General features: G+C 42.9%; 1 pseudogene; it reads left to right on the top strand.

The window, feature by feature from the left end:
• LOC110508200 (dihydropyrimidine dehydrogenase [NADP(+)]-like) overlaps positions 1-11,075 on the top strand; it is a 170,285-nt pseudogene extending 159,210 nt beyond the window's left edge.
• Positions 11,076-22,098: the final 11,023 nt, after the last annotated feature.

Genomic DNA, 22,098 nt, shown 5'->3' with positions numbered 1-22,098 from the left:
TATTTTTTTGTGAAGAATCAACAACAAGTGGGACACAATCATGAAGTGGAACGACATTTATTGGATATTTCAAACTTTTTTAACAAATCAAAAACTGAAAAATTGGGCGTGCAAAATTATTCAGCCCCTTTACTTTCAGTGCAGCAAACTCTCTCCAGAAGTTCAGTGAGGATCTCTGAATGATCCAATGTTGACCTAAATGACTAATGATGATAAATACAATCCACCTGTGTGTAATCAAGTCTCCGTAAAATGCACCTGCACTGTGATAGTCTCAGAGGTCCGTTAAAAGCGCAGAGAGCATCATGAAGAACAAGGAACACACCAGGCAGGTCCGAGATACTGTTGTGAAGAAGTTTAAAGCCGGATTTGGATACAAAAAGATTTCCCAAGCTTTAAACATCCCAAGGAGCACTGTGCAAGCGATAATATTGAAATGGAAGGAGTATCAGACCACTGCAAATCTACCAAGACCTGGCCGTCCCTCTAAACTTTCAGCTCATACAAGGAGAAGACTGATCAGAGATGCAGCCAAGAGGCCCATGATCACTCTGGATGAACTGCAGAGATCTACAGCTGAGGTGGGAGACTCTGTCCATAGGACAACAATCAGTCGTATACAAATCTGGCCTTTATGGAAGAGTGGCAAGAAGAAAGCCATTTCTTAAAGATATCCATAAAAAGTGTGGTTTAAAGTTTGCCACAAGCCACCTGGGAGACACACCAAACATTTGGAAGAAGGTGCTCTGGTCAGATGAAACCAAAATTGAACTTTTTGGCAACAATGCAAAACGTTATGTTTGGCGTAAAAGCAACACAGCTGAACACACCATCCCCACTGTCAAACATGGTGGTGGCAGCATCATGGTTTGGGCCTGCTTTTCTTCAGCAGGGACAGGGAAGATGGTTAAAATTGATGGGAAGATGGATGGAGCCAAATACAGGACCATTCTGGAAGAATGAAAACATAAAGCAAGATCTACAATGGAATGGTTCAAAAATAAACATATCCAGTTGTTAGAATGGCCAAGTCAAAGTCCAGACCTGAATCCAATCGAGAATCTGTGGAAAGAACTGAAAACTGCTGTTCACAAATGCTCTCCATCCAACCTCACTGAGCTCGAGCTGTTTTGCAAGGAGGAATGGGAAAAAATGTCAGTCTCTCGATGTGCAAAACTGATAGAGACATACCCCAAGCGACTTACAGCTGTAATCGCAGCAAAAGGTGGCGCTACAAAGTATTAACTTAAGGGGGCTGAATAATTTTGCACGCCCAATTTTTCAGTTTTTGATTTGTTAAAAAAGTTAGAAATATCCAATAAATGTCGTTCCACTTCATGATTGTGTCCCACTTGTTGTTGATTCTTCACAAAAAAATACAGTTTTATATCTTTATGTTTGAAGCCTGAAATGTGGCAAAAGGTCGCAAAGTTCAAGGGGGGCGAATACTTTCGCAAGGCACTGTGCATCTATCTAGTACTAGGTGGAGCCCCTTTTGCCTCCACAACAGCCTGAATTATTCACGGTGTTGTACGTTAAAAGATGCCCTAATGCACACCACTGTTTTAAACAGCTGTTATTTGAGCATTTGTGGCCTTTCTGTTAGCTTGAATAAGTCTGGACATTCTCCTCTGACCTCTCTCATTACCAAGGTGTTTTGCCCACAGAACTGCCGCTCACTGAATGTGTTTTGTTTATCGCACCATTCTCTGTAAACTCTAGAGACTGTAGTGCATAAAAATCCCAGGAAGGCAGCTGTTTCTGAGATGCTGGAATCACCATGTGTGGCATCAACAATCATACCACGGTCAAAGTTGCTTAGATTACTCATCTTGCCTGTTCTAATGTTTGGTCGAACAACATCTTAAACTCTCTACTCTATATACTCTGTATATTGAGTTGCAGGCAGCCACATGATTCACTGTTCGAATGTAACCTTCCTTGATGAGCTAAATTAGGTCTGTAGAGCAGATGACATGACCTATGTCATTGTGTGGGATAATGTCAGGTTCCACCATGCTCAAATGATGTAAGCATGGTGTCAGGCCCATCCACAATTTACCACCCTGTACTTACCCCCATACTCTCCTTTCCTTAACCCGATTGAGGAATTTTTCTCCACATGGGGGTGGAAGGTATATTGTAGGCCGCCCTTCTCCAGGCCATGGATGATGCATGCAATGACATCATGGCAGACCAGTGTCAGGCCTGGATTCGCCCAAAGATTCTTCCCAAGATGTTTGGCTAATGAAAACATCCATTGTGATGAGAACCTATGGCCAAATCCACAAGACAGGTTTGATGGAAATATAGAAGTACAGTAATCAATCCTTTGTTTTGCTTTTTACAGTAAGCCAGGTGAGGAACACTACAGTGATGTTTTACAGTAAGCCAGGTGAGGAACACTGCAGTGATGTTTTACAGTAAGCCAGGTGAGGAACACTGCAGTGATGTTTTACAGTAAGCCAGGTGAGGAACACTGCAGTGATGTTTTACAGTAAGTCAGGTGAGGAACACTGCAGTGATGTTTTACAGTAAGCCAGGTGAGGAACACTGCAGTGATGTTTTACAGTAAGCCAGGTGAGGAACACTGCAGTGATGTTTTACAGTAAGCCAGGTGAGGAACACTGCAGTGATGTTTTACAGTAAGTCAGGTGAGGAACACTGCAGTGATGTTTTACAGTAAGCCAGGTGAGGAACACTGCAGTGATGTTTTACAGTAAGCCAGGTGAGGAACACTGCAGTGATGTTTTACAGTAAGCCAGGTGAGGAACACTGCAGTGATGTTTTACAGTAAGCCAGGTGAGGAACACTGCAGTGATGTTTTACAGTAAGCCAGGTGAGGAACACTGCAGTGATGTTTTACAGTAAGCCAGGTGAGGAACACTGCAGTTGACCTTTAACTGTAGTTTTTTTCTTTTTTTGTAGCTAATTATTTTTGCTTTGATTCAAAGAAACCTATGTTGTGATTTTATTGCATTTCATCAATAAATTTCATATTTTGTTCAATGATTCCACTGTGTCTGTAGTATTCGCTCTACCATTCCTTTTACATTGATGTATTTACGTATAGTAGCATAATGAAACATGTATCACATATTTTGTACTACAATATTTAATGTGAAACTATCGGTATCTTGTGTGTGGGTGATCTAAATTAATGTTCCTATGGTATTTCATGATAAATTACTTATTTGAACCAATGCTTCTGCAAGTGCAAGGTTTCGTTAAAGATATGAATGCGTAATGCAATGTTTTGAACATTGGACAGCCTGTGTTACAAGTGATGACCGTTTTGAGTTTTGTGTCTAGAGTTTTGAAAAATGACTACAAGGTTCTGAAATTAGTGCCAAAGTGATTGTAAGTTGATTGAGTGATTGTACTTAAGTATATTTTAAACCAAATACTTTTGGACTTTTACTCAAGTAGTATTTTACTGGGTGACTTTCACTTTTCATTTTCTGTTAAGGTACTTTTACCACCACTGTTTTGCAAAGCTTTTTCTGTAAATTAATTTCAATCTCTGCATTTACAGATAGATATCCAACTCATTTAAAATCACTCAATTAGCTTTGTACCGGGCTCTCAGTGTGTGTGTGTGTGTGTGTGTGTGTGTGTGTGTGTGTGTGTGTGTGTGTGTGTGTGTGTGTGTGTGTGTGTGTGTGTGTGTGTGTGTGTGTGCGTGCGTGCGTGCGTGTGTGTGTGTGTGTGCGTGCGTGAGTGTGCATGCCTGTGTGCGTGTGAGCAAGCATGTGTGTATTTGTGCGTGTGTGTTTTCAGTAGCTGTTCTTTGTCATGATAAAGCCCTCTGGTCTCCCATAGCCAAGCCACTTTGGTTTGAGGCTTTAACAGCTGATTCATTAGCACACACACAAACTCTACAGGGATATAAATACATCAGGCTGCTACTGCGTCTCGTTGTCCCCCAGACCCATCCATTTGCTGGAGAATAGACACTGCTGACACAGATTCCAGCGGTTGTCACTCCGACGCCTTTGATGGGTCCCGGCCCCCAGCCCTGAATGGCTCTGGCTTTTGGCTTTCCTCACCCTGTTGTTGTATCAGTGAAAAGAGAAAGAGAGAAAGGGAAGAGGGGAGTTTTTACTGGAGCTGGCTGATAAAGAAATGTGTTTTGTTAGGTCCTTTTAGTGGCAGACTAGTGAGTGACAGCTGACTGTTTGAAAAGTGAGGGTCATGTTCTATTGCGATATCTCCTTGAGTGAATATGGAGACACAAAAAAGTCCAGTTCCGACAGACAGCCTTTGTTAGAACTGAGGTCCTGTTTTTAAGAGGACTTTATGTTTTGGTTAGACAAAGAGGCAGCCATTTTGGTGTCAGTCAGACTTCGTTGGTGTCCAACTGACAGAAAACCATCCCTCTGCAATGAATCATCCTTCCAGGAAATCACCATTTCACTGTCACACCACCTAGCGCCACAAATTACTATTATATGGCTTCCCATTCAATTTCCTGGATTTTTCGTAGTAATGGTGGTGGTGATGATAACGATGCACTCACATTGAATGTCAATGTGGATAGCCTCCCATAAAACGACCCATACCAAACCAGCCCATCCAGGCTTCTTCCCAAATGGCACCCTATTTCATATGTAGTGCACTACTTTTGACAAGAGACCTATGGCCCCTGGTTAAATGTAGTGTACGACATAGGGAAACGTAGTGCACTACGTAGGGAATAGGGTGCCATTTGGGGTGCAGACCATCCAGAGTGGTGTGTGGTGTGTTCCTGGGACACGTTTCACCAACCCTCAGTGGAGTCTGAGTGGAGTGGCTGGAGCCTAGTTTTATGTCCTCCCCCTCCTCCCATAACCATCCATAGCCATGGAGTGTGACTGTGAATAGGAATGGCTCCTTAGAGAGGAGGGTTCACTAGACGAGGTGAATATATTTCAGGATTTAGGATGTGTCTGTGCGTGAGGGCAAGGGAGTTTTCTTAGTCTACACTTTCACTTAAAAGGAAATGGTAAAACAGAGAGAGAGAGAATTGAGTTCTCTGTCCACACATTAACTTTGAATTAAACATTGAAATCAGTTTACCATTTGGCTCCTGAACCGTGATTGTATCTTTCTCAGGCTCCGCATCCATGAGTCTGCAAATTCTCGCAGTATCTTGCGGGAACTTGGGACTCATTTATTTTCATAAACATGACAGCATTAACTGCATAGTTAAATACCAAGAAGAATAAATTAGCAATGTCACTAAGCAAAACCAAACAACAATAGTCAGTACAAATGTCATAAACATAATTTACTTGCGTGGTTTTGCAGTTTGCACTACACCACGACAAGCAACAGATGTTATCTAGCTAGCTAGCGAGCTCATTAGCGATGCCAGCTAGCAAATTAGCGAGCTAACATTAGCTAGCTAGCTAGCAGGCCTCGGTAGACCACTAAATCTCGCAAGCCAACAAGTTAGCATCATTAGTCAGGCATTGGACTAAAGAGTTTGCTAGAGGCTACTTAGCTAGCTTGTTCTATTTGGAGCCTAAGCTAATTTGCTAGCTAGTATCACTAACAACGTAGCGAGCTTTCTGGTCCTCTGTTGCTCAGTTGGTAGAGAATGGTGCTTGCAACACCAAGATAGTGGGTTTGATTCCCGAGACCACCCATACATAAAATGTATGCACGCATGACTGTATGGTTCGGATAAAAGCATCTGCTAAATTTCATATATATTCTACATATATATTACACTACTGTTCAAATGTTTGGGGTCACTTAGAAATGTCCATGTTTTTGAAAGAAAGGCACATTTTTTGTCCATTAAAAGAACATCAAATTCATCAGAAATACAGTGTAGACATTGTTAATGTTGTAAATGACTATTGTAGCTGGAAACGGCTGATTTTTAATCGAATATCTACATAGGCGTACAGAGGCCCATTATCAGCAACCATCACTCCTGTATTCCAATGGCACGTTGTGTTAGCTAATCCAAGTTCATCATTTTAAAAGGCTAATTGATCATTAGAAAACCCTTTTGCAATTATGTTAGCACAGCTGAAAACTGTTGTCCTGATTAAAGAAGCAATAAAACTGGCCTTCTTTAGACTAGTTGAGTATCTGGAGCGTCAGCATTTGTGGATTCGATTACAGGCTCAAAATGGCCTGAAACAAAAAACTTTCTTCTGAAACTCATCAGTCTATTCTTGTTCTGAGAAATGAAGGCTATTCAATGCGAGAAATTGCCAAGAAACTGAAGATCTCTTACAACGCTGTGTACTACTCCCTTCACAGAACAGCTCAAACTGGCTCTAACCAGAATAGAAAGAGGAGTGGGAGGCCCCGGTGCACAACTGAGCAAGAGGACAAGTACATTAGTGTCTAACTTTAGAAACAGACGCCTCACAAGTACTCAACTGGCAGTTTCATTAAATAGTACCCGCAAAACACCAGTCTCAACGTCAACAGTGAAGAGGCGACTGTGTGAATCAGGCCTTCATGGTCAAATTGCTGCAAAGAAACCACTACTAAAGGACACCAATTAGAAGAGACTTGCTTGGGCCAAGAAGCATGAGCAATGGATATTAGACCGATGGAAATTTGTCCTTCGGTCTGGAGTCCAAATTTGAGATTTTTGGTTCCAACCACTGTGTCTTTGTGCTACGCGGTGTGGGTGAACAGATGATCTCTGCATGTGTATTTCCCACCGTAAAGCATGGAGGAGGAAGTGTTATGGTGGTGGGGGGGGGGGGGGGGTGCTTTGCTGGTGACACTGTGATTTATTTTGAATTGACTTAACACACTTAACCAGCATGGCTTCCACAGCATTCTGCAGCGATACGCTCTCTCATCTGGTTTGGTCTTAGTGGGACTATCATTTGTTTTTCAACAGGACAACGACCCAACACACCTCCAGGCTGTGTAAGGGCTATTTGACCAAGAAGGAAAGTCATGGAGCGCTGCATCAGATGACCTGGCCTCCACAATCCCCCGACCTCAACCAAATTGAGATGTTTGAGATGAGTTGTACCGCAGAGTGAAGGAAAAGCGGCCAACACTGCTCAGCATATGAGGGAACTCCTTCAAGACTGCATTATAGGTGAAGCCGGTTGACAGAATGCCAAGAGTGTGCAACTGTCATCAAGGAAAAGGGTGGCTATTTGAAGAATCTCGAATCTCGAATATATTTTGATTTATTTAACACTTTTGGTTACTACATGATTCCATTTGTGTTATTTCATAGTTTTGATGTCTTTACTATTATTCCCAATGCAGAAAATAGTCAAATAAAGAATAAAAAAAACTTTTGACCGGTAGTGTAAATAAATATGCGGTGTGTATAAACAGTGTTAGTAAAATGCAATGTACAGTAGTAAAAATATTAGAATGAGCTATGTCGACAATACAGTATTTAAAATACAGTGAAAGACGGGAAGTGTCCAGTGGTTTAATGTCTATATAACATGGGACGGCAGCATTAGCTGTGTGTGTGTGTGTGTGTGTGTGTGTGTGTGTGTGTGTGTGTGTGTGTGTGTGTGTGTGTGTGTGTGTGTGTGTGTGTGTGTGTGTGTGTGTGTGTGTGTGTGTGTGTGTGTGTGTGTGTGTGTTATACATCACCTGGTAGACGGCTAGTGATGGCAGTTCAACAGTCTGATGGCCTGGAAATAGAAGCTGTTTTTAGTTAGTTTCTTTGTCTTGGCCCTGATGCACCTGTACTGACTCAGAGTGAACAGTCCGTAGCCGAGTGAATAGTCCGAGGCTCGGGTGACTGAGGTCCTTAATGATCTTATTGGCCTTCCTTTGACACAGAGTGCTGTAAATGTAGTGGAGTGCAGGCAGCATGCCCCGGTGATGCTTTGGGCTGACCGCACCACCCTTTGGAAAGACAAGGCGGTGCAGTTGACAGAATGTTTTCAATGGTGCATCTATGTACAGTACCAGTCAAAGGTTTGGACACATCTACTCATTCAAGGGTTTTCTTTACTTAATTCTACATTGTAGAGTAATAGTGAAGACATCAAAACTATGAAATAACGCATATGTAATCATGTAGTAAGCAACAAAGTGTTAAACAAATCTAAATCTATTTAATATTTGAGATTCTGCAAAGTAGCCACACTTTGCCTTGATGACAGCTTTGCACACTCTGGGCATTCTCTCAACTAGCTTCATGAGGTAGTCACCTGGAATGCATTTCAATTAACAGGTGTGCCTTATTAAAAGTTTATTTGTGGAATTTCTTTCCTTCTTAATACGTTTGAGACAATCAGTTGTGTTGTGACAAGGTAGGGGTGGTATACAGAAGATAGCCCTATTCGGTAAAACACCAAGTCCATATTATGGGAAGAACAGCTCAAATAAGCAAAGAGAAATGACAGTCCATCATTGCTTTAAGATAGTCAATCCGGAAAGGTCAGTCAATCTGGAAAATTTAAAGAACTTTGAAAGTTCCTTCAAGTGCAGTTGCAAAAACCATCAAGCGCTATAATGAAACTGGCTCTCATGAGGACCGCCACAGGAAAGGAAGACCCAGAGTTCCCTCTGCTGCAGAGGATAAGTTCATTAGAGTAACAGCATCTCAGAAATTGCAGCCCAAATAAATGCTTCACGGAGTTCAAGTAACAGCATTCTGCAGCGATACGCCACCCCATCTGTTTTGCACCTAATGGGACTATCATTTGTTTTTCAACAGGACAATGACCCAACACACCTCCAGGCTGTGTAAGGGATATTTAAACAATAAAGAGAGTGATGGAGTGCAGCATCAGATGACCTGGCCTCCACAATCACCGACCTCAACCCAATTGAGATGGTTTGGGATGAGTTGGACCGCAGAGTGAAGGAAAAGCAGCCAACAAGGGCTCAGCATATGTGGAAACTCCTTCAAGACTGTTGGTAAAGCAATCCAAGTGAAGCTGGTTGAGAGAATGCCAAGAGTGTGCAAAGCTGTCAAGGCAAAGGGTGGCTACTTTGAAGAATCTAAAATTTGATTTATTTAACACTTTTTTGGTTACTACATGATTCCATATGTGTTATTTGATGTCTTCACTATTATTTTACAATGTATAAAATAGTCAAAATAAAGAAAAACCCTTGAATGAGTAGATGTGTCCAAACTTTTGCTGGTACTGTATATCAGCTAGCTAGTATCATTAACATCGTAGCTAACTAGCTAGCGTCGCTAACAACGTAGCTAGCTAATTACAAAGAGAGATGTTGCTAGGTGTGGGGTAGTGCAAACTGCACAGCCATGTAAGTTAACACAGTTTTTGACAGTTGTAGTGGCTAGTGTTGTTTGGTTTGTTTTGTTTTGCTTAGTGATTATGCTAATTAATCATTTTGGGCATCAATGCAGGTAACCTAGGCCAGGTTATGAAAATAAACATAAATTCCGACGCGATGCTGTGAGATGTATGACAATGCTGATTTGAGTGCTGTAGCCCTTGTTGATTTTTTTCCCCTCTATTTGTTTGAAGTTGCACCACCATATAAAAATATTTTGGTACGTAAGTTCTTCATTCCATTGCTTACTTGGACACAATGACCCTCTCTTTTTTCTAATAAGTATCTTTACCATTCCACCATTGTCCCTCTCTATCTCCCAGAGCCTGCTCAGCTTCGGCCCCTACCTCCTGGAGAAGACAGAGGTCCTGGCTGAGTACAAGAAGAAACGGAAGGACGCCAACAGCAACTCTGTGGGCGACACTAGTCCCTGCTGTGGAGGTGAGAGAAGGGCTGCCTGGATTACAAATAACACTCTGTTATGTCTTTATTTTGTTTTCTAAGACAACGGCAGACTGCAATAAATCGTCTCAAGCTCCAAATCCGGCTCGCGTGCTGACAGTTTCAGACTTCTGCTTTAGTGTTTATGATAGTACATATGTTTCTAATGAAGGGATGTTGTGACCATTCTTTATTTTTATTTTTATTTTTGTGAATTTTACCCCTTTTTCTCCCCAATTTCGTAGTATCCAATTGTTAGTAGCTACTATCTTGTCTCATCGCTACAACTCCCGTACGGGCTCGGGAGAGACGAAGGTTGAAAGTCATGCGTCCTCCGATACACAACCCAACCAAGCCGCACTGCTTCTTAACACAGCGTGCATCCAACCCAGAAGCCAGCCGCACCAATGTGTCGGAGGAAACACCACGCACCTGGCAACCTTGGTTAGCGCGCACTGCGCCCGGCCCGCCACAGGAGTCACTGGTGCGCAATAACTCAGGATACCAGGTACTAACATACTGTACACATATACACACACTCACACACACAGCCTAGCCTACTGTGAATGTGGTTTTTCTCAAAAGTCAATTGGCATCCTATTGCTTATTTGGTGCTCTGTTTGGGAAATAGACTGTGTTGTTTGTCCCCTCAGCTTGAATGTAGCACTCTTGTATTGTTTATTTAACTATCCTCTAACTTGAGTGAGATACACTCATACGGTGCAGTAAAACACTGTTCCTTCCTGTAGTCTCTAGTTGAGTGATTTTGTTCACCTGTTCTCATGGCAGGATGCTGCTAAACCACTGTGGTCATGTTGCAGACTAATCTTTTTCTGTTCTCTTTTTTCTCTCTCCATCCACCCAGTAGATAGAGAGGATGAGTCCTCTCTCCTATGGAGAGTCGATAATTGCTCTAATGTAATAGCTTTTTTTCTCTCTGCTTCCTCTTCTTTTGCAGGCTATTACGTTTGACCCTGAGACCCATTTCCCAGTAATCACTGGCAGCTGTACCGGCTGCACTCTCTGCCTCAGCATCTGCCCCATCATCGACTGCATCAAAATGGTTACCAGGCCAACACTGTACGTGCTTAAGAGGGGGCTGCCTCAAGCTGTTAATCCAGTTTGCTAAAGGCTAGAACAGGGCCATGTTCATTAGGCGCAAAACGGAAGAAAATGTATTGAAACAGGAAGATACTACTTGGGCTAGTCCAATGAGAAATTGTCATTTTCATTTCCTGTTGCAAAATGTTTTAATACGTTTTCTACTGTGTGCTCTAATGAATATGACCCATGCTTTACCTGACCACCGTAGAGCGGAGGGGGGAGAAGAGAAGGAGAGGACCAATGTCTACTTCACACCATTGATTGGCCACGTAATTGCAGAGTGAAAGATTACCTTTATTATGAACATTTATAATTATCTAGAAGCAGTAATTACCTTATATTCCCAAGCCAATTATTCTGAAATAATTGTGCCGGGCACCAAATAGTTACAGTGCTATTTCTAAAACAGTGGCTTGCAATGTGGGGTTTAGTTTTTTGACTGCCCTGCTGGAATTGATAGAGATTGTGTGTTGAAGTTTCCATGGTTCAGTTCAAGGTGCATACTGATAATCATTCATTGATTATCATCTTTTGGACCAGTGGAAATTGCAATGCACTGTTCAAAGACAGATGAATGCAATCATGGTGTACAGGTTATAGTTCTGTTATATTAAGTATGTTAACAATGAACTGGGGGATAATAGGAAAGGTTTTGGTGGAAATTAGGACTCTATTCAATCTGTATCGCTAAAGTATTACAGATTATGCGATAAAAATGTAAAGGTCATTTCTGATTAAGCCGACATGCAGCGCTTACCATGAATGCAGTCTCCGATAACGCGGGAACATTGGTTCAAATGTACTGTCACGCTGAACTTCCACGATACGGATTGAGTAGAGCCCTAATATATTTTGGGGTGACTTGATTTTGAAATAGATTTTCCTGTGATTTTGTGTATATTCTTTAAGGCGATCATATGCCTTTTAGCTTGATGTATTGATGAGTAGAAAAATAACACATGAATAATGTTTTGTGCATTATAGGTTTAGACAGGTTTTATATACATTTTAGGGAAATTGTATTAAATTGTCATTTGTTTTATTTAATAATCATATTTATGACAATCATTTAACCTACAATCTAGGTATATATGTGAGTGACTTCAAGATACTCAACTATATCTGAACACTTTTAGAGAAAATCCATAAGTCTCATGCCCTGTTCATAATTAATGAACAGACTGGTTTGAAAAACAAAGCATTTTTTGTTGTGTTAATGCAATCTCTCCACAATTCCCTTTTCCCCCAAAAAAAAGTTTTTCCCAAAAAATTCACAAACAAACACCCACTTCTGTGAATGGGGTAAGCTGTTGAGTTAATTAAAATGCCATCGCTGCCATCTCTGGATAAGGGTAGTCGCTCCATGAAAGGGTATTATTTGAAAATTATTTTACATACTTGTTTGAAATAGTAGACAGTAACCAATAACAAATTGGTTATTTAATATGTTCTTATGTCTTATGTTAACTATTTAAAAGAGAGCAGCATCTCCATAATTAATTTTTAAGCCGATTTAAAACATTTCACCAAGGGGCCGATTCCGAACCGAGTTAAACACACGTAAATGCAAAGGAATTCCCTTTTTATGCACTTTTCTCTCTACGTGTATTCTGACCTTGAACCTAAGCATGGGAATAGCTGTTCCATTACGCAGAATTTAAATTGTATGGCCTTTCAACTTACAGCAATGGGCACTCTCGAATGTCTTAATTATATGCTACCACAGCTTTCTCTGTTTCCTATCTCTATCGTGTTAAATATTAGTCACTATCAGTATCGACTGTCAGTAGCCTAATAACCACACATATTCAACTGTCAATTTACTGTTACTTCCATTCAGTTGGTATAGCCTACATTATCATTCCATTTAATTACATTGCTTTGTTTACTTTCATTGGCTTCCTCTGTAAACAACGTCACAGCCATGTGGTTGTTGCTGAGGATCATTAGTAACAGTTGATTAAAAAAAATGTGTAAAAAGACGTGTAGGCTTATTAAATCGTTATGAAGCGGAGGGCAGAGCAAGCCATAGCAGTTTGAACCAGACGCACACAGTTCCATGGTTAGTGTAGGGAATAGACAAGGCTACTATTGTAAACTAACTATTGTAAACTATTATAATTCTATATATACACACTAATCTTCCAACAGTAACATGGATTAAATAGCTGAATGTGGCAATTTTCAGAATGAATCAAGCCACTGTTTTCTTTCTTTTGTGCTTAAAGGCTCTCCAAAACAGTTTTTTATGATTCATAAACACTTTCCTAACCCTAAATAATCCACAAGATAAAAGTATTTTTTTATCTACCAATTGGAGCTGAAATGGAGATGAATATGCATATATTTAGAAGGCTTTCTTTCATTGATCCCTAATATTCTGAACCTGTTCTCTCTATATATTCTAGTGAGTCTGTTGACAAAATTCGAACTAAAAAGTACAACGTATTTTAAAGGGATGGTTTAAGATAAATGTACTATAAACCCTATTGAATGAAAATCCAGGAGAAAATCTGTTGGCCAGCAAGTGGGAGGGTTTTCAGTAGGTGAATAACATTTATTCAGCGCGTGCAAGGTAACCACACCTGCAAAGCCTGGTACGAACCTGCATAAGGTAAGTCTGAAAACCAACTACTAAAAACTGTGTAGGAAAGGTGTGCTTAAGAAAGGTGTAATTTCATAAGTAGGAATAGGGCCCTAAATGACCACCTTTAATATGACAATATTTAGTCAATGGCTCTGAAAACATATCACACTTGCACTAAAGGGCAATAAAGTTATGCACATATTCATATTCAGGGGCTATGTTGGGATTTTGAAGGTGGTGGAACAGACTTCAGAATTGGTTCCTGTATCAGCACATCCATTTAGTTCTCAGTGTATGCTGTCTCCACCAGTGAATGGCCTCTACCATTCCACCTCTTCAAATACATACACTCTTAGAAAAAAGGGTTCCAAAAGGGTTCTTCAGCTGTCCCCATAGAAGAACCCATTTTGGTTCCAGGTAAAACTATTTTGCATCCATGTAGAACCCTCTGTGGAAAGGGATGGAACCCAAAACGGTTCTACTTGGATCCAAAAGGGTTCCAGCTGGAACCAACAAAGGTTCTTCAAAGGGTTCTCCTATGGGGACACCCGGAGAACCCCTTTTAGGTTCTAGATAGCACCTTTCGTTCTAAGAGTGTATACATTCCACCTCCTATCCACTAATGCTCCGGGAAAACTACTGTGTCCAGAAAAACTTTATAAATCTCCGTTACTTTTTCCAAGTATTTCTTTAATGAACTGGTATTTGAGAAATCAGCCTCTTGTGACTAGGGGGCAGTATTTTTAATTTTGGAAAAATAACGTTCCCAAAGTAAACGGTATATTTTGTCAGGACAAGATGCTAGAATATGACTATAATTGACAGCTTAGGATAGAAAACACTCTAAAGTTTCAAACTGTAGGTGTCTACAACATTGTGACGTAGTTTTACGCCTTTATGTTGAAGAATACCCGTAAGCGGCTACATTGTGTAAGTGGTCACCTGATGGCTCTCAGAGTGATTCTCGCGTAAAACACAGAGGTAGCCATTTTTTTTACTGAAAAACCAATTGTCCCGGTGGATGTATTATCGAATAGATATTTGAAAAACACTTTGAGGATTGATTATAAACAACGTTTGCCATGTTTCTGTCGATATTATGGAGCTAATTTGGAGTATTTTTCGGCATTGTCGTGACCGCAATTTCTGGTCGATTTCTCAGGCAAATGTGAAGAACAAACGGAGCTATTTCACCTACAAAAATAATATTTTTGGAAAAAAGAAACATTGGCTATCTAACTGGGAGTCTCGTGAGTGAAAACATCCGAAGCTCATCAAAGGTAAACGATTTAATTTGATTGCTTTTCTGATTTTCGTGACCAAGTTACCTGCTGCTAGCTGGACATAATGCTATGTTAGGCTATCGATAAACTTACACAAATGCTTGTCTTGCTTTGGCTGTAAAGCATATTTTGAAAATCTGAGATGACAGGGTGATTAACAAAAGGCTAAGCTGTGTCTCAATATATTTCACTATCCATTTTCATGAATAGGAATATTTTCTAGTAATATTTATGTCCGTTGCGTTATGCTAATTCGTGTCAGTCGATGATTACGCTCCCGGATCCGGGATGGGGTGTCACTAGAGGTTAAGTTCAAACCCAGACCCAAAGCCCTGTTCTCTGTTCCTGCAGTGAGGCTCAATCCTGTCTCCATCTGGTAGGATCCAACGGCCATTCACATTCCCAACCCAGACATACATCCTCTCTCCCTCCCTCTTTCATGCAGCATTCCAGACAACTTCCCCTTTCCTGATTGTAATTAGGAAATTATATGTGAAACTGCCACGTCCGTTTGTGATATTACAACAACAAAGACTTTACTTCAAACAACAAAAACAGTTTTTATCCCCTCTGACATCATTGCACGTGCAGTAGAACAGCAGAGTATGTACTTTCACTTTATTTCACCACGTTGCTGGATGCTCATTTCCTAATATTGACCAATCCACTGGGATGGTGACCTATGTTTGACACCAGCAAGTCGGTGCTGTTTAAGCTCCTAAGGAGACAGAAGTCAGGTGATCATACCACATACCACAATGCAATTCAAGACAACCCTAGTATGAAGTCAAAGAAACAGTGTAGTTTTCACATGCTACCTGTAGGTCAATACCATAACTGACCAGTCACCCTTCACGTCAACATCAATAAAGTTCAGATTGTTTCAATCTATCTCTGCTGCGATCAGTGTCCTCTCTTTGCCCAGCAATGTTGAGAAGGATTTAATCTCAGTGAAAAATAATTAACTCCCCTTAGAGAGAATGTGTCGCTAGGTTATTAGGTCCACAAATGAGCTGCTAAATGTGAAAAGAAAAGTTTGCAGAGAGAATAGAGGTATGAAATAAAGACCCCCTGGGTAGTGTGTGTAGGAGGTTGTAACTTCTAAGCCAAAACTAATGATGCAGGACTGCGTGGGTGCCATGGAGATTGAGGTTCAAGCACTCTTAATTCAATGTTAGTTAACTTATAATCATTTTTCACTTGTATGTGTTGTGGAAAACTTTACAACACCCATTAACACCTATTGGTGTGTCACAAATGTGAGAATGAGAATAAATATTTTGTCCTTGCCAGATAGATTTTATCCATACAGGTTCTAGCAGAAATCCACCTTTAATCACGTATGTATTCAAAACATTGTATTGAACATATTGGGCTCTTAGGACCTAGTTTGAAGCAAAACTCCTTGACATTTTATTGCTCAGTGAAATAGCATGTGGTTTCAGAGGAAATTGCTCACCATCAAATTGGTACAGTTGGGTCCCTCAGTAAAATTCCACTTGCACACTGAAATGTGACCATGAAAATGTGCCTCTTTACGTTAACATTGAGTAATTCTGCAGACACTGATTCAAAAGATAACTGAGGTAAGCTCAGAAATAGCATACACAAGCAAACATTCAAATATGCATGTCACAACATTTCACAGATTACTGGGACCAGAAGTATCTTCTGCAGGTCTGGGGTGGCCGACGGCTCCTGGAGAGCTCCACTGTGTGTGTAGGCTCAGGTCTGTACTTAGTGGTGGGCTGGAACAACAGCCTCCACACACCCTTCAGGACCAGAGTCTTCAGGATGCATCCGCCATGTTGCTTTCAACAATGAGCTCTGACAGTACTTCCTCCCTCATAGAGACACAGCCTTTTCTTGCCATTAATTAGTCCGATGTCCTAATTGTCCCAATCACAAGTCATTAACGACATGAAGCTAAGTGTCGCTATAATAGCAGCCGTAGCTCTATGGTAGCAGTGGGTGAGGATGTGGTTTTGACAAGGGCTGACTTTAAAATAGTAATTAAAGCTGTCCCTATTTTACCTTTAGCTTCAGTTCTGTTCTTTCTCGTAATATAAAATGGGTACAGTAATTGTGTAATACATAATGTATTTGATGTACTTGTATTGAGGTTTGACAGTGTGACATGCGTACTTCCTTATCAAAACGTTCCCTAATTCCTAGTAATCACCAGTTGGAAATTGGACGCTGCTTGTGTAAACTCCTGTTAGAAACCATATTGTGTGGATAATAATCCCCAACACCATGTCCTCTTTCCTCCCTTGTCAGTCTCCTCATTTGGGAGTTGCAGTCTGACAATCACCATGACAGTGAATTAGCATACTGGCGCAGTGTCAAATTGGAGCCGCCAGTGAGCCATGTATGGGATCTTGACCTTCGACCTCAGGTAATTGGTACTGCCAGGAAGCTCAGAGAGAGGCGTTCATGCTCCTCCACGGCGGCATGTAGAGAATTTGAAGTACAACAGGAGAGAGCCATCGTGACTGATCATTTAGTGTAAATGCTTGATGGCTTCGACCCAACTGAACAATCATAAGCATGTCAGCTGGAGCGGTGACTGAATGGGTAATGGCGCTAACATTGACTGTTTGTCATGCCCTGATCTGTTTCACCTGTCTTTGTGATTGTCTCCACCCCCCTCCAGGTGTTGCCCATCTTCCCATTATCCCCTGTGTATTTATACCTGTGCTTTCTGTCTGTCTGTTGCCAATTCGTCTTGTTTGTTCAAGCTTACCAGCGTTTTGTGTCTCAACGCCTGCTTTTTCCAGTTGATCTTTTTCTCGTCCTCCTCGCTTTTGACACTTGCCTGTCCTGTACTTGCCCGCCTGACCAATCTGCCTGACCCTGAGCCTGCCTGCCATCCTGTACCTTGACCTCTACTCTGGATTATTGACCCCTGCCTGCCTTGGCCTGTCGTTTGCCTGCGCCTGTTACAATAAACATTGTTTCTTCACACAGTCTGCACTTGGGTCTTACCTGAAACTGGCCATGACTGACCCAGCAAATTTGGACCAGCTCCGCAACGCCATCTTCTCCCAAGAAGCCACCATTGGTTAGCACGAGGAGTTGCTTCGTGGTCAGATGGAAGGGTTCCAGGTCGTGGCCAAACGTCACGACCTAGCCTTAAACGCATTGCGGGAGCATCGTCGGGTATCGTTGGACGGGGCCACAGTGTCTCCCGACCCCTCCTGTCTCAGCCTCCAGTATTTATTTTGCAGTAGTTTGTGTCGGGGGGCTAGGGTCAGTCTGTTATATCTGGAGTATTTCTCCTGTCTTATTCGGTGTCCTGTGTGAATTTAAGTATGCTCGCTCTAATTCTTTCTCTCTCTCGGAGGACCTGAGCCCTAGGACTACCTGGCCTGATGACTCCTTGCTGTCCCCAGTCCACCTGGCCGTGCTGCTGCTCCAGTTTCAACTGTTCTGCCTACGGCTATGGAACCCTGACCTGTTCACCGGACGTGCTACCTGTCCCAGACCTGCTGTTTTCAACTCTCTAGAGACCGCAGGAGTGGTAGAGATACTCTCAATGATCGGCTATGAAAAGCCAACTGACATTTACTCCTGAGGTGCTGACCTGCTGCACCCTCGACAACCACTGTGATTATTATTATTTGACCCTGCTGGTCATCTTTGAACATCTTGGCCATGTTCTGTTATAATCTCCACCTGGCACAGCCAGAAGAGGACTGGCCACCCCTCATAGCCTGGTTTCTTCCTGGGTTCTGGCCTTTCTAGGGAGATTTTCCTAGCCACCGTGCTTCTACACCGGCATTGCTTGCTGTTTGGGGTTTAGGCTGGGTTTCTGTACAGCACTTTGAGATATCAGCTGATGTAAGAAGGGCTTTATAAATACATTTGATTTGAATTCCATGGGTTGCCTACTATGCAGCCTACCACGACTGTAACCTCCCAGCCCCTCTATAGTAACCCGGCTGGTAGCAGCGCCATCACCCCAGTTTCCAGGGAACCCCGCTTACCTCCCCCGGAGCGCTACAATGGAGATTCCAGAACCTGCCGTGCCTTTCTCTCCCAGTGCTCCCTCGTTTTCGAGCTGCAGCCTTCTTCACTCCCCTCGGACCGCTCAAAGATACCGTACATTATTAGGCTGATGTCCGGGAGGGCACTCACCTGGGCCATGGCGGTGAGGGAGCAACACTCCACCGTCTGCCTCAGTCTGGAGGTATTCTTGGCGGAGGTGAGAGAGATTTTTGAGGCTCCGGTGTCCGAAAGAGGCTGTCCGGAAATTGCTTCGGCAGGACACCCTCAGTGTGGCAGATTATGCGGTGGCGTTCCGCACGCTAGCAGTGGAGGGTACATGGAACCCGGAAGCACTGTTCGACACGTTCCTGCACGGATTATCGAAGGAGCTGGAGCCCGAGAACTACAGACTGATCTCGACTCACTCATCACTTTAACCATCCGGATCGATGGTCAGCTACGGGAACGTAGGAGGGAAAAGAGGTCCGATTGCAGTCCCAATCGCTCATTCAGGGATCCCACCTGGCATCTGATGAACTCCGGAAGTCCCCGGCGTCTACGCCCCCGAGAGGATCCGAGCTTACCCGAGTCCCTCCAAGAGCCTCCGGAGACTGCCTATTCACCTCTTCCTGATCCGATGCAGCTCGGCAGGGCTAGGCTGTCTCCAGCCGAACGAGTACGCAGAGACAGTATTGCGGTATTGCCGGTCATTTTGTGTCTACCTGTCCCTTCAAGAGACCTAGCTCCTTCGTTGGAGTGAGTACACTGGTGGGTCTTAAAGTTAATTTTTCTTCTCCCCTTACTCGCCATCCTGCTGTGAGGTGACCAAGTCTCTCCAGGTACTCATCTACTCGGGGGCCGATGTGAGTCTCATGGACGTGACCCTGGCATCCGAGCTGGGCTTCCCCACTCAACCCCTTTCCATTCCCATGGGTGTTAGAGCGCTGGGCGGGAGCTCTATAGGCCGGGTCACCCACCAGACCACCCCCATCAACCTACAAGTGCCGGAACCACAGTGAGACGATCCAATTCCTGTTGGTTGAGTCTCCACAGGTTCCCGTGTTATTGGGATTCTCTTGGCTCCAGCGATACAATCCCTCCATTGACTGGGCTACTGGTGCCACACTCATTGCATGAAGTCAGCTCTGCCTGCCCCAATACGTCTTCCTGGGGGCTTGGAAATTGCCCCGGACCGCTCCGCAGAGTATCAGGACCTCCAGGAGGGGTTCAGCAAGGCCTGGGCAGCTTCACTTCCGCAGCACCGACTGGTATCTAAGGTCAAACCTGAGGCGCTGGCATGCTGCTCCACCCCCAGAAGCCAAGGCTTTCCCTCCCGCTCCAAGATCATTAGCCCCTCTGCTGTTCATTCTCTGTTGCCCCGTACCCTCTATATTTTTCCTATATTTTCTGTGTCTAGAGTCAAAGCCATGTCTGTCTGCCCCTTGTCTTCTGTTTCTAGGCCCATCCCTCCCCCCATGTCATCAATGGCCAGCCAGCATACAAGGTGAGACGCCTCCTGAGGGTTCGACCACGGGGCAGGGGTTTCCAGTACCTGGTTGATTGGGAGGGTTATGGCCCAGAGGATAGGTGCTGGGTTCTCACTAAAGACATCCTTGACTCGACCCTCATCACTGACTTTCACCGCAGGCACCCCAGTCAACCAGGTATCCGCCCAGGCGTCCCTAGGGGAAGGGGGTGTACTGTCACGCCCTGATATTTCAACTGTCTTTGTGAGTCTCCATCGCCCTCCAGGTGTCGCCCATTATCTCCTGTGTATTTATACCTGTGTTTTCTGTCTGTTGCCAGTTTGTCTTGTTTGTTCAAGACTACCAGCCTTTTGTCTCAGCTCCTGCTTTTTCCAGTGTCTCTTTTTCTTGTCCTCCTAGTTTTTGTCCCTTGCCTGTCCATGTACCCGCCTGCCTGACCACTCTGCATGCCTGCCGCCCTGTACCTTTGCTCCACCTCTGGATTACCGACCTCTGCCTGACCTGAGCCTGCCTGCCGTCCTGTACCTTGGCCTCTACTCTGGATTATCAAGCCCTGCCTGCCTTGACCTGTCGTTTGCCTGCCCCTGTTACAATAAACATTGTTATTTCACAATGTGCACTTGGGTCTTACCTGAAACGTGATACTGTTAGGCATAGCATACCTTTAATAACAGTGACCATTTGTATTGTTTTCCCACAGTACACCTGAATATTCATTGGTGTGTGAGTTAAAAGTATCCTATAATATCGTCTGATCCACCTCTTACTCATGCTTTGTGCTTCCTATCAAGGGAAGTTAGGACTCAATTCAATCCGTATTACTGTAGCGTTACAGATTGCGCACTAGAAATGTAAGGGTAATTACTGATTGAGCCAACATATGCAGTGTTTACAGTGAATGCTGTCTCTACACATGGAAAATGGTGCCGACAGAGTGGGCTGCCATGCTTCTAGCTCTTAGGAAACTGATAAGAGAATTATGTTCTCCAGGTACATCACCCAATTTAATTATATTTACTCTCAGTCTGCAAACCAGAATTTGTAAGATCCTGGTCGAATGAAACAGATGGAGGCCCAGCTAAATAGTCAAAAAGGTTTATTCACGGGAACGTTCTAAAGTCAAGAATACAAAACAATTCATTTTATACTGACTTCTCACGCCCACACATTCTCACAAACAGACGCACATACACACATACCCACACAAACAGACGCACACACATGTCCTGCTACGCACACACTGTCTGTCTCACTACCCAGCCGACAGAGATAGTGACCTTGTCCTTGAGACGTACTCCAAGTTCTCTCCCAAATCTCTAGTCAGGTCAGCACCAAGCTCAGACAGTCTGTTTAAAATACCATAAAGACATATTGTTTTACCCTAATTCAGACTAGGACTACACATTTATTAATTATGATTTTATACATTCTAATCAATTCCATACAATATGTTTCAGGGCGGAATATTCTAATTATTCAATTAACAGACAATTCTCATCTATCAATCCACCCAATACTTTGCTTATCATATCCTGCCATTTGTTACACCATCTATTGCAAGCCCAACGGTTTCTCCCCTCTCTGGGTGGGGAGACCTCCTTCCCTTCCTTCTGGAAGGTGGGGCTGTTGAGATGGTTGTCCTCTCTGGGTGGGGAGACCTCCTTCCCTGCTATTAGATTCACAGTGGTCAGAAGTTCTCTGCCACAGTTCCTTGTCTGCAATGATCCAAACACATGTCCATATGTTTTACAGTGACAGGGTGGAATCCTTTTAATTATTGCCTAAACATTAAGGGATTTTTTATCAATAATGACTAATTATGTATACATTTCAATCAGGACTGAATAATCAGAATACTATTATGTTACCATATAGATGTATGAATTTTCTTTTAATCCTAGTACTGAATATAATGTGTGTAAATATAATCAAGAATTAGAACAATGACTGTCTGTTCCTT

Source organism: Oncorhynchus mykiss, chromosome 28 (genome assembly GCF_057628025.1).
Source record: "Oncorhynchus mykiss isolate SJ-2025 chromosome 28, ASM5762802v1, whole genome shotgun sequence".
NCBI lineage: Eukaryota > Metazoa > Chordata > Actinopteri > Salmoniformes > Salmonidae > Oncorhynchus > Oncorhynchus mykiss.
Note: the sequence above shows the minus strand (reverse complement) of the source record. Positions and strands in the feature narration are given on the sequence as shown.